The 12,083-nt window shown below is 40.3% G+C and overlaps 1 protein-coding gene across 1 annotated transcript in view; it reads left to right on the forward strand.

The window, feature by feature from the left end:
• Positions 1 to 11,238: 11,238 nt before the first annotated feature.
• LOC138951202 (uncharacterized) overlaps positions 11,239 to 12,083 on the forward strand; it is a 70,553-nt gene continuing 69,708 nt past the window's right edge. The window contains exon 1 of the mRNA XM_070322855.1: positions 11,239 to 11,392. The gene's annotated coding sequence lies outside the window, so the exon portion shown is untranslated. The remainder of the gene's footprint in view (positions 11,393 to 12,083) is intronic.

Raw genomic sequence — 12,083 nt, forward strand, 5'->3', positions numbered from 1 at the left:
GGCATAGCTGTCATTGAACATTGCACGATGGATATTATACAAGACTGTGGTGATCTCCCTTTTATATTAATTGGTGATTTAAATGCCAGAACAAGCTCGAGAAATGCGGTGCACAAAACACTTCTCGATGAGAATCTCGACATTTTTTTCGATACACAAAGATTACTTAGAAAAAGACGGTGTGAAACGGAACTCAAAAGACAAAGAACTGAACGAATATGGCAAATGTTTACTCTGTGTCTGCGAACAGTTCGATCTGACAATTTTGAACGGTGGTCAGGGTGACGAGCGTGGGAATTTCACATATATATCCACCTCGGGTTGTAGTGTGATTGACTATATTATTGTCTCCAGACTCCTCCTTGATTTGCACATCAGAGTGCACGTAGCGGAAAAAATTGAGTCAAAACATGTGCCTGTCGAGTGCTACATTCAAATACAAAGTGAAATGCATGAGTTGGATAGAAAACAACCAGGGACGTATAGAATTGACAAACTCGTTTGGTGCCCAGATAGAAGGGAAGAATTTATGTCATGTGTAATTTCTGAAGAGGTAAAACACTGTTTTATTGAAGCAGAAAGCAAAATAGACATGGATGTAAATGCCTCGATTAGAAAGTTTACAGAAGGACTGCTTATAGCTGGAGAATGCATGAAAAAAAAGTATAACAATAGGAAAAGAACGTAAACAGGCATGGTTTGATTTTGAATGCAAAGAGAAGAGGCAAGCTGTAAGACATGACTTACGAAATGTCCACAACGGTAATTTAGACAAACTTGTGTACACACAAAACAGAAATGAGTACAACGAACTTAACAGATGCAAAAAAGTTGCCCACAGACAAGCAACAATTGAACTGTTGCAAAAAAGTGGCAAAGATCCCAAAACATTCTGGAGAACCATAAGGTCTCTATCAAGAAAAACAACTAATGCTAACACAATAGAAACTGAACAATGGTATGAACACTTTTACAATGTATTCAACACATTCACAGAAACGGACGCAAACAATCCTACTGTTGACGAAGCACAAGAGATAGTAGATGAAAATGAACTGGAGAGTACCCAGATGCTAGAATATGACATAACAGAAACAGAGGTTTACGAAGCCATACGAGCATTGAAAAATGGTAAAGCTGCAGGGCCAGATGGTGTTATTAGTAAGCTTTTCAAAAATTCAGCTGTTCATGTTGTACCATTCCTAGTCCGGTTCTTCAACAAACTGTTTACATCAGGTTCATATCCTGAAGACTGGTCTGAATCCATCATTCACCCCCTTCATAAAAAAGGGGATATTAACAATCCAGACAATTATAGAGGCATATCATTACTTAATATTTGCAGCAAATTATACAGCTTTATCATAAACAAAAGACTAACAAGTTGGGTAGAATCCAACAACCTATTAAATGAAAGTCAAGCTGGCTTTCGTAAAAAGTACAGTACGACCGATCATATTTTTACTCTATTTGCTATGGTACAAAGACAGTTACTGTCACACAAAAAACTATACGTTGCTTTTATTGACTTCAAGAAGGCCTTCGACTCAGTAGACCGTACAAAGCTGTGGAAGGTGTTGCAAAGCAAAGGAATAAAAGGTAAAATGTACCAAGCCATACTTAGTATGTACAACGTTGTTAAAGCAAAAGTTAGGGCAGGAGCCGAGGTCACTGACCTTTTCATGTGCCCGAGAGGCCTGAAGCAGGGAGAAATAAATAGTCCAATTTTGTTCTCACTTTTCATTAACGAATTGGCGGACGAAATTAAGCGAAAAGGACGACACGGTATACAACTTATCCCAGATTTTATTGAGATATTGATTCTCATGTTCGCAGATGACGTTATTTTGATTTCCGAGTGTGGGTTACAGAACCAGATAAACGTGCTATATCAAACTGCTTGTAATCTTGGCTTGACTGTTAATTTAGAAAAATCTAACATAGTTATCTTCAGAAATGGAGGCCACATTGCAGCTATTGAAAAATGGATGTATGGCAATAACGTAATGGAAACTGTGAACATGTATAAATACTTAGGAATTTACTTTTCTACAAGGTTGACATTCTCTCACACGCTGAACGATTTAGCGCTGCGTTCAAGAAAGGGTGTGATTGGTATTTTTAAGGTACTGTGGACTCTAGGGGAAAGATCACCAAACATATTCTATAAACTTCTTCTTCTTCTTCTACGTTCCCGGTTTTCTATAAACTATTCGACTCCCAGATCCAGCCCATGCTCAATTATGCGGCAGAAGTCTGGGGCCTTGATGCAGACCATTCACCTATTGAAAAGGTGCATCTGTTTGCCCTTAAGAGGTTTCTGAACACAAGCATGAAAACACCAAACACACTTGTGTATGGAGAAACTGGCAGACACCCGTTATTTGTCAACACGTTTGTTAAGTCCATACGATTTTGGTTGCGCATCCTGAAAATGCCTAGTCATCGATTGCCACAGAAAGCTTATAAAATGCTGCTTTATTTACACGAACAAAATAAAAGAACATGGGCGTCATCAGTTTGCTATGTGCTATACAAATACGGCTTTGACCAAGTTTGGATTCAACAAGGCGTTGGAAATGAAAATGCGTTCATAACGGAATTCAAGAACAGACTAGTCACATTATACAAGCAAGAGTGGATAGAAACCGTACAAAGTAAAGAACGATTCCTTTTCTATAGCACTTTCAAGTCAGCCTTATCTATGTCTTCATACTTAAATGACCTGAAGCACGTCAAAGCAAGAAACTGCCTGATTAGGTTAAGACTTGGTGTCTCGCCACTCAAAGTGCACCGATTACGACACATTCGGTCGTCAACAGCTGTAGATTACTTGTGTCCATTATGCGCAAACGAGACCGAAGATGAAATTCATTTTGTTTTGAAATGTCCAAAATTTGCTGATATTCGTGAGTACTATACATACCTGCAAAATATTACAACCGTCCATCGAGCTTTAAACTGGCGCTACTTCTAGCGACACCAAACAGATCAATATTACTTAGACTTGCAACCTTCATCATGAACGCGTTTAAAATACGCAGTGAGTGGGTACAGTGAATATGAGATATTGCACGATCTTGTTTTATGTGTATGCTATTTTTGTTGTTTTTGTCGATTGCTTAAAAAAATAGTAATAATGTTTTGCTTTTTGAAAACGTTAATGTGATGCTATGTATCAGGGATGCAACGATTATGCATATAACTGCTTGCAGATTTGCGTGTGAAAAGGCATGTGAAGGGATAGATAGAGGGATGAATACATGGATGACGGATGAATGGTTGGACAGACAGACGGATGATTAGATGGATGGAGGACAGAGGGACATGAGATGGATAGAAGGATGGATGGATGGATGGATGGTTGGCTGGATGGATGGATGGATGGACGGAAGGATGACAGAGAGACATGAGTGAAGTGCGACAGAGACTGGACTTTGTGCTGATGCATTACTGTCCTTTTTCAAACGTTTTGCTGTTGTAAATGCCTGTTTCCACTGTCGCCATGTCGACTGTCATTACGATGATGATGATTTTTATTATGATTAATATTACTATGATTATTTTTCATGAAGCATGAATGTTGAAACTTTGTACACCCCGAATTGAAATGGGCCCAAGGCCTAATCAATAAACAATCCAGACTCCAGACTCCAGACTCCAGACTCTCTCTCTCGCTCTTGATACGGATCCTGATGATGCAATAACACACTGGATAAATGTCTTCACAGAAATATACGATAAACATGCCCCGTGAAGAATTACAAGAGTCAAGCAAATAGTAAAACCTAAATGGTTTGATACTGAATTACAAGATGCTATTGGCCATCGTGATTTCTTAAAATCAGTTGGCAAGGAAGCGGAGTATAGAGAACAGAGAAATAAAGTAAACTCACTTAAACGAACAAAACAGATCAAGCGTCATCAAAGCAAAATTCAAAGAATATATGTGTCGTGCCGAATTCCCGTAATTGCCGATTACGCGTAATGGGCAACATTTTTGCCCATTTCGCTTAATCGTCAAAACGCTGCCCAATACGCGAAATTGGCAGCGTCTTGCCGGAATCGCGCAAAGGCCTCCAGCTCTAAAACTTGCCTATTTCGCGAATTCAGCAGCCGATTACGCGGAATCGGCAGCCGATTACGCGTAATAGGCAAGTTGCCCATTACGCGAAATCGGCAATAGTGAGTTTAGTGTGTATGTTTGTTTGTGTGTGTGTGTGTGTGTGTGTGTGTGTGTGTGTGTGTGTGTGTGTGTGTGTGTGTGTGTGTGTGTGTGTGTGTGTGTGTGTGTGTGTTGTCGTCGATACTGACCATGACTGTGATAATATACTTTTTAGCACGCACGCACACACACTCACAAACACACACACACAAACAAACAAACACACACACACACACACACACACACACACACACACACACATAGTATACTAGTGATGCAAACGAGGCAAACATTTATTTCCGAAACAAGAGAACGATAATAGGAAAAGATGAACAAATAGATGAACATGAAGAATTACGCATAATTGTGAGAAAAAAAACGCTTCTCAAAAATACAAGTTAAGCTGCTATTTTCATCTTTCAGTACCACAAACACAGGTTATAGCTTGGCTGACATGCAGTTTGGTAGTAATTTTTATTTGTTTTTACATTTGCTGTTTTTCGGGTGGCAGTGACTGTGTTTCAATGACTGCTTTCTTTCCCTTTCTGGACATCTCACTCAAAGCAACATTTACACTCAGTTTTGTAGTAAACAACATGCCGAGGTATTTGTACGAGTTGGTTACTCGGACTGCCTCGCCACCATAGGACCATTTCTCGTGAGCTGCAAGGTGGCCTCCCATACGGAACACCATGACATCAGTTTTATCCAAGTTAACTGATAAGCACAGGCGATCTGCTTCTCGTTTTAAATTGTTCAGTTGGTTTTGTAAACCTATGACAGAATTAGACATCAAAACAACATCGTCAGCGAAAAGTAGCAAGAATATCTCCGTCGCACCAGGTATCAACTGTATACCATGTCTTCCCTTACAGGACACTTCTGTTGCCAGTTCATTAATAAAGAAGGAGAACATCAAAGGGCTCAATAAACATCCTTGTTTCACCCCTCTAGGGCATTCAAAATAATCAGAATAATTACATCGATCACGCACACATGCTTTCACTGATGTGTAAACGGCTGTCAGGGCCTTATACATTTTCCCGTTTACACCACTTTTCCTCAAAACCTCCGATAATGCATTCCTGTTCACAGAGTCAAATGCCTTCTTAAAATCTACAAAAGCTATGTACAGCTTAGTATTCTTTAATAAATGCTTCTGAACAATGCCATATAACGAAAAAATATGATCAACAGTACTGTAACTTGACCTGAAGCTGGCTTGTTCTTCAATTATTTTTTCCTCTTTCTCAGCCCACTTCGTCAATCTCTTGTTGAGAATGTGTGTATAAACCTTGCTTACAACACTGGTCAAGGCTATGCCACGGTAATTATCCGGTACATTCACGTCTCCTTTCTTATGAATTGGTATGATAATTGATCTTGACCACTCTTCAGGAAATGTTCCCGTGTCAAACAACATGTTGAACAGATCAACAAGAAAGTCCAATACTGTGTCATTGGCATGCTTCAACATTTGGCTCACAATCATATCCGGCCCAGCACTCTTTCCTACTTTTAAATTACGAATACTGTCAATCACTTCTTGCTTTGAAATGTTTTCGCTAAATAATTCATCAACTACTTCCTCCTCAACTTCATCGGTATCCTTTTATACTCCAGACACAAAACAACCTCATAAAAATGTTCGTACACTGTTCACTTGAGATGCCATGGAAGATTGCTTCCTTTGCGTTCAATGGCCGAATAGTTTGCCAAAACACTTTTGGGTCTTTAATGGAATTTTTCAACTTGGCAAGTCTTTCTAAATCAAAATCAAGTTTCTTTCTATACAACAATTCCTTGTACTCTTTGCATTCCTGTACATATTCTTCCCTGCATACCTCATAATTTTGCTTGTTAGCTCTCTGAGCCCGTTTCAGGAACCGTTTTACGACGGCTTTCTTGCGCAGACAATCTTTGTCAAACATACACGCAGCCGCACAATGGGGGGAGAGAGAGAGAGAGAGAGAGAGAGAGAGAGAGAGAGAGAGAGAGAGAGAGAGAGAGAGAGAGAGAGAGAGAGAGAGAAAGAGAGAGAGAGACCACACACACACACACACACACACACACACACACACGCGCGAGCACGTACGTACGCACACACACACACTTAACTTGCTATTGCCGATTTCGCGTAATGGGCAACTTGCCCACTACGCGTAATCGGCTGCCCATTCCGCGTAATCGGCTGCCGAATTCGCGAAATAGGCAGGTTTTAGAGGCGTTTACGCGATTTCGGCAAAACGCTGCCGATTTCACGTATTGGGCAGCGTTTTGCCGATTACGCGAAATGGGCAAAAATGTTGCCCATTACGCGGAATCGGCAATTACGTGAATTCGGCACGACATATGGAAAGCAATAAGTGAACTTACAAATAAAACGATTGCCAGTCATTCAAGTTGTGTTAAGGACATATCCCCTGATGATTTAAACACGCATTTTTCTAAAATAGCTGAAAAAGTTATTACAAATGACAAATCCAAGTTGAACAATTTGAAAAAGTTAGAAGAATATTGTGAGTCGAAACAAGTTTCAAGTCAAGCGAATATTCCTCTACTTACAGTACCTGAAGTTTTTTACGCACTTACACACCTTAAGCAAACAGGCTCCCGGGGAATCGACGGCCTCGATGGTAGGATTCTTAAATTGTCAGCCCCTGTAATTTCTGAAACACTCACTTACCTTTATAATCTTTGTTTAGGAAAAAAATATTTTCCAGTCGCCCTGAAACAGGCTAAAGTCATTCCTCTGTTTAAATCAGGTGACAAAAGAGACCCATCAAACTATGGGCCAATTTCAATATTGTCTGTTTTATCAAAACCACTTGAAAAACACATTAACAAACATATTCTAACGCATCTTAACCAAAACAATTTACTTCACCCTAAACAATCGGGTTTTAGAGCTAACCATTCCTGCCATACTGCCTTAGTTTCTCTTGTTGATCAATGGCTGGAGAAAATCAACGACAATGAATTCTGTGGTGCCATTTTTGTTGATTTTGCTAAAGCCTTTGACGTTATTGATCACACGTTATTACTGAGAAAGTTCGCATTGTATGGCGTCGGAATCGAAACTGTCAAACTTATTACTTCATTTCTCACCGGCAGACAACAAACTGTACTAACAAACGCCTCGGCGTCGAGCATGCAAGAAGTAAAATACGGTGTACCACAAGGATCGGTTTTAGGACCCCTCCTCTTCTCTATATACATTAATGACCTCCCCCTATATATTCAAAATGTATGTGAACTTTTTGCAGATGACACCACAATTCACTCCAGCAACACAAATTTAACTCGCTTATCAGAATCACTTCAAAGAAGTTTAAACCAGTTGACAGCGACCGGCACGGTTGGCCAAGTGGTAAGGCGTCCGCCCCGTGATCGGGAGGTCGTGGGTTCGAACCCCGGCCGGGTCATACCTAAGATTTTAAATTTGGCAATCTAGTGGCTGCTCCGCCTGGCGTCTGGCATTATGGGGTTAGTGCTAGGACTGGTTGGTCCGGTGTCAGAATAATGTGACTGGGTGAGACATGAAGCCTGTGCTGCGACTTCTGTCTTGTGTGTGGCGCACGTTATATGTCAAAGCAGCACCACCCTGATATGGCCCCAAAGAAAACCAAATATATGGTCATAACAACAAGACAAAAACGCCAGAATATTTATTCAGCTGGTCGTGCTTTAATGATAGATGGTGAAATAGTGGAAAAAGTCGATCATCACAAACTGCTGGGTGTTAATATCGATAACAACTTGTCTTGGTCAACCCACATAGAGCAACTTAGTAAAGTGGTGTCAAAGAAAGTGTACCTCTTATCTAAAATTAAACACTTCCTGAACTGCCACACCAGGAAGTTATTCTTCATTGCTCATTATGGGGGCGAGGACGCCCCCATTCTATACGGATAGTTTAGAGGTTGACCATGGGCAGCGCCATTTTGTTGTGAAATACGTCATCAGTTTGTGTACACAGGAAGTTGTGACATCCGTCACCCTATGGGAGGGGTGAAGGCAACATTGTTCATCTGTAGAAAGTTGTGAAATCCGTCACCCTATGGGAGGGGTGACGTCAAAATTGGTCATCACAGAGTTTGTGTAACACAGGAAGTTGTGAAATACGTCACCCTATGGGAGGGGTGACGTCAAAATTGTTCAACAAAAACATGATATGTCGCATTGTGCAGGGTCAACTGCAACAAACTCAAACCGAGCCATTCATACCTAGCTGTATTTGAGAGACTTATATACCCGACATTTTTATTTCTTATTTTTAGCACAGGTGTAGGAAAAATCATGAACCAAAATGTTATTTATTTTCTAATTTAACATTTTTTTTACAAATATGACCATGGTCTTTTAAACATACAGTGACATTAAACATTGTTATGTTAAAAAAAAGAAAAAAGAAATAAAGCTTTTGTGCACAAATCAGAAAATACATTGTACATTTTACCTACAGGCCAAACAGTGTCTGTTGGCGGCAGAGGGCCCAGCAAGTTGCTATTTTTAGATCGATTAAAAGTTGTCAAGAACAGGCGCTTACATTTGGATGTGTCCACTGATAGTAGGTTTGGTTGTGATCAATCAGAATGATGTAGGAATAAAAATGTATGACAGTTTGGTATGATGACATGTAATTCAAATATGCTGAAATGTAATATTATACATGATATAATATTATTATGGCTGTTGCCATGACCATGAACCCCAAGAAAGGTTTAATGTTATGTAAAATCAAAATACCAAAATCAAGCACCTACTAATCTGGTCTACGGTGCGGCTTGGACCAAAAAAGGATGGACACGCAACTCGCTCAGCCAGCCAGCGCTGCGAGACTTACAGCGGCCAACTTCGCCGCGGCGCGCTCATTGGCTAAGTATTGAACTTGCGTCAAGGCCGATGCGCGTAGATTCCCAGAATGTTTACTTTCGGTTAGATTCTTCGACAGCATTCGCAGAGGTGACTGCCGTATTGTGTACCGCAGTCAGAAGTAATTTATTACTTTTGGGAGTTTAGTAACGTGATATCAGTTTTCAATTGTTCGTTCACTTATATTGCTTTCAGATTTAACACACAAGAAACAGTAGCACGGTTTTCGTTGCGAAAATGTGCATTGGCAGTGCTACGCGATCGAATTGTGTATTATGTACACGCGGTGTTCTTCTCAGGAAAAGACCGAAGCGACATGTGACGTCAGTCGTTCAGCCCGCGAGCGGTGGGATGGGGGGGTTCACATGGTTTGTTTGTTTCAAACCCACACCCATATACACACATTTCCCATTTAAACCATTTGTCGGCCCCCTGTCGATATTTATCGACTAAGTTCCTTGTTCAATCTGTTATTGATTACGCATCCACTCTATGGGACTCAGCAAGTGAAAATTCCTTAAAACCACTTAGCAGATTACATAAAAGAGCGCTAAAAGTAGTATTACTAAAGCACACTACCCTCACAGAGTTAGACTACATACATTTAGGGATCTTACCTCTAAAGTCAAGACTGCTTTTTAAAAAAGGAATCTTTATGCATAAAATTATATCCGAAACTTTACCCCAAACCATTTGTTCAAAGTTCTCTTTGAAGAATTCACACCACCTTATGAAATTTAACACTCCTCTTCCTAGGATAGACTTATTTAAGTCTAGTCTAGTTTATTCAGGTGGCCGTCTCTGGAACGCTCTTCCGAATGCCTTACGGGAAGCTACCAGCACAGATTCTTTCAAAAACAAATATATATCCCATTTAATGAAAATAGTATATTCTTGATTGTTATGTCCTTTGAGACACAGTCACTCACTTTTGATTTATTGTTTTGTTTATGAAATTATGATGTTCTGCATAATATCCATTGTCTTGCAGAGTTGATGTACTATTGCATAGTATTCTTACTCTAATTGACTTGCAAATTGTTGCTTTGCACCTTGTCATGAACATGTATAAACTACAATGTTTCATATAATGCACGTATGTACATAAACTTATACTGTTTTACTAATTATGTAAGTATTGTAGTTGTAGTAGTAGTATGAGTTATTTCTAATATGCTGACTGTTAGCAAACGCTCGAAACTCGAAAACGCTATCAAAATTCGCCTAAAGGCTCATTTTGATATCTTTTTTCTCGACATGTCTTGTTATCATTTGCTAACAGTCAGCATATTAGTAATAACGGTTTTATTATCCGTGCGTGGTAACAAACATAATACCCGAAGCGACCCTGCAAGTAAAGTGTCGCCATTTTGGCTTGGTTGGTTACAAGGTAAACAGAGCAAACAAAACAAACATCCAGCACACTTTCAGCTTTCAAGTAATCTTTCCCAAAAAGTTTAATTCACAACGTGTCCCTTCTTTTCTGTGCATAGTATCATAAAAACACTCAACAACAACAAAAAACCAGAACACAGACTCGAAAATGCTAACAAACTGAAAGTCCGAAATTGGAACGGACAGTTCTGGGAAGAGCCATCTCAAATGTTGCACATTTGTGTTGCGCATGCGCAGTTGAATGCGGTTAAATGTCGGTGGGAATGTTGATCGTTGCATGCGAGAGGTCACAGTGATGGAACATTGGCGGATTTGGTCTCGTTGGAGGCATGGCAGGTTCGTATTCCGGATCGAAAAGAGCTGCTACCTCGTCGTTGCTGAGTTCCACGTCCTGTCGGATCGTCTGCTGGCTTGTGACAGTCGCCGATGCAACGAGACGACCCCGTTCGATTCTGCTTCCCTTCGAAGTTTTGGCTGATTATCCCCGCGAAGTATGACTTGGGAGCAGTGCCAACTGCCTATTCTCTGTGAGCTTTGACGACATAGCAGCTGCCATCTCTAGTTTTTTGGCGGTGGATGCTTTTTGGTACGGTTGCAGGGAGTTAGATCTAACAGTTTTGTGACCGGTGACACTGATAATGTCAATTGAATTGGACTGAAGTTCTTGTCTGCGAGTAGTGTTGCACCCGTCGCTCGCACGATGTGGTTTGTGTAGATCTATATCTGCGACAATTGAAACAGCTCACTTCTTCATAGTGTGGACGCCCATGGGTCTGTTGTCATACCATGTTTCGTCATCTCCATGGAACGTGTTGACAGAGAATTGCCAAAGATGCTCACACTTTGGATTTAGCAGAGACAGGTACTTGTAGCTGTACACTGGCTGGACAGCTGCTGTCCCCAGTCTCTGGCATGACTCCAGTCACAAGTTCTTCGTCTCCAGCTCTGTGATTCTTGGTAAGTTCATCAAACCGTTTGATTACGTATTGTTTCCCTGTTGTTTGATCCATCTTCACTTCGAAGGTGTCTTTGGTCATTTTTTCAAAGTTTTCCAGGCCCCGTCTAAAAAAATAAAACCGGACATCTAACTGAACCTTGTTCAAAAGGCCAGTGGGGGTGTTGGGAGACATGAATTTTGATGCATATAGGTTTTTTTTTTATAGATCTTCTTGATTGATGGCAGGTTTGTTTGCCATGTTGCCAAAAGCACATAGGTGTAGTCTGCTACTGACAGCACCAAAAAGAGTTGCTTCCCTTTACTCAGTATTAAACTTACTTGCCATTCTTCCCTCCCACCGACAGAATTTGCTTTTTAGCACATTTTACACAGTAAATTGCATGAGAAAAATGTCAAAAAGTGACATTCAGTAGAACAATTCACCCTGATGTTTTTTATATTAATTTTTATTTTGTCGTGGTAATTTTTAATGCGTTATACAAAAAGGGTCCCGCCTTGAACGTTATAACATTTAACAGGTCACCTAGAATCAGTCCTGATTGGTCACATAGCCATAAAGGGCACTAGAATGATAATAATTGTTTTTATAGTAGATTTAGTCCCTCTTTAGGGCGAGGGCCAGATGCAAAAAAGTATACCAATGCTTATTCTCTTACCCTCGTAAAATAAAGAATTGTCATTGTCATTGTC

The sequence above is a fragment of the Littorina saxatilis genome, linkage group LG16 (assembly GCF_037325665.1).
Source record: "Littorina saxatilis isolate snail1 linkage group LG16, US_GU_Lsax_2.0, whole genome shotgun sequence".
NCBI classification, from domain to species: Eukaryota; Metazoa; Mollusca; class Gastropoda; order Littorinimorpha; family Littorinidae; genus Littorina; species Littorina saxatilis.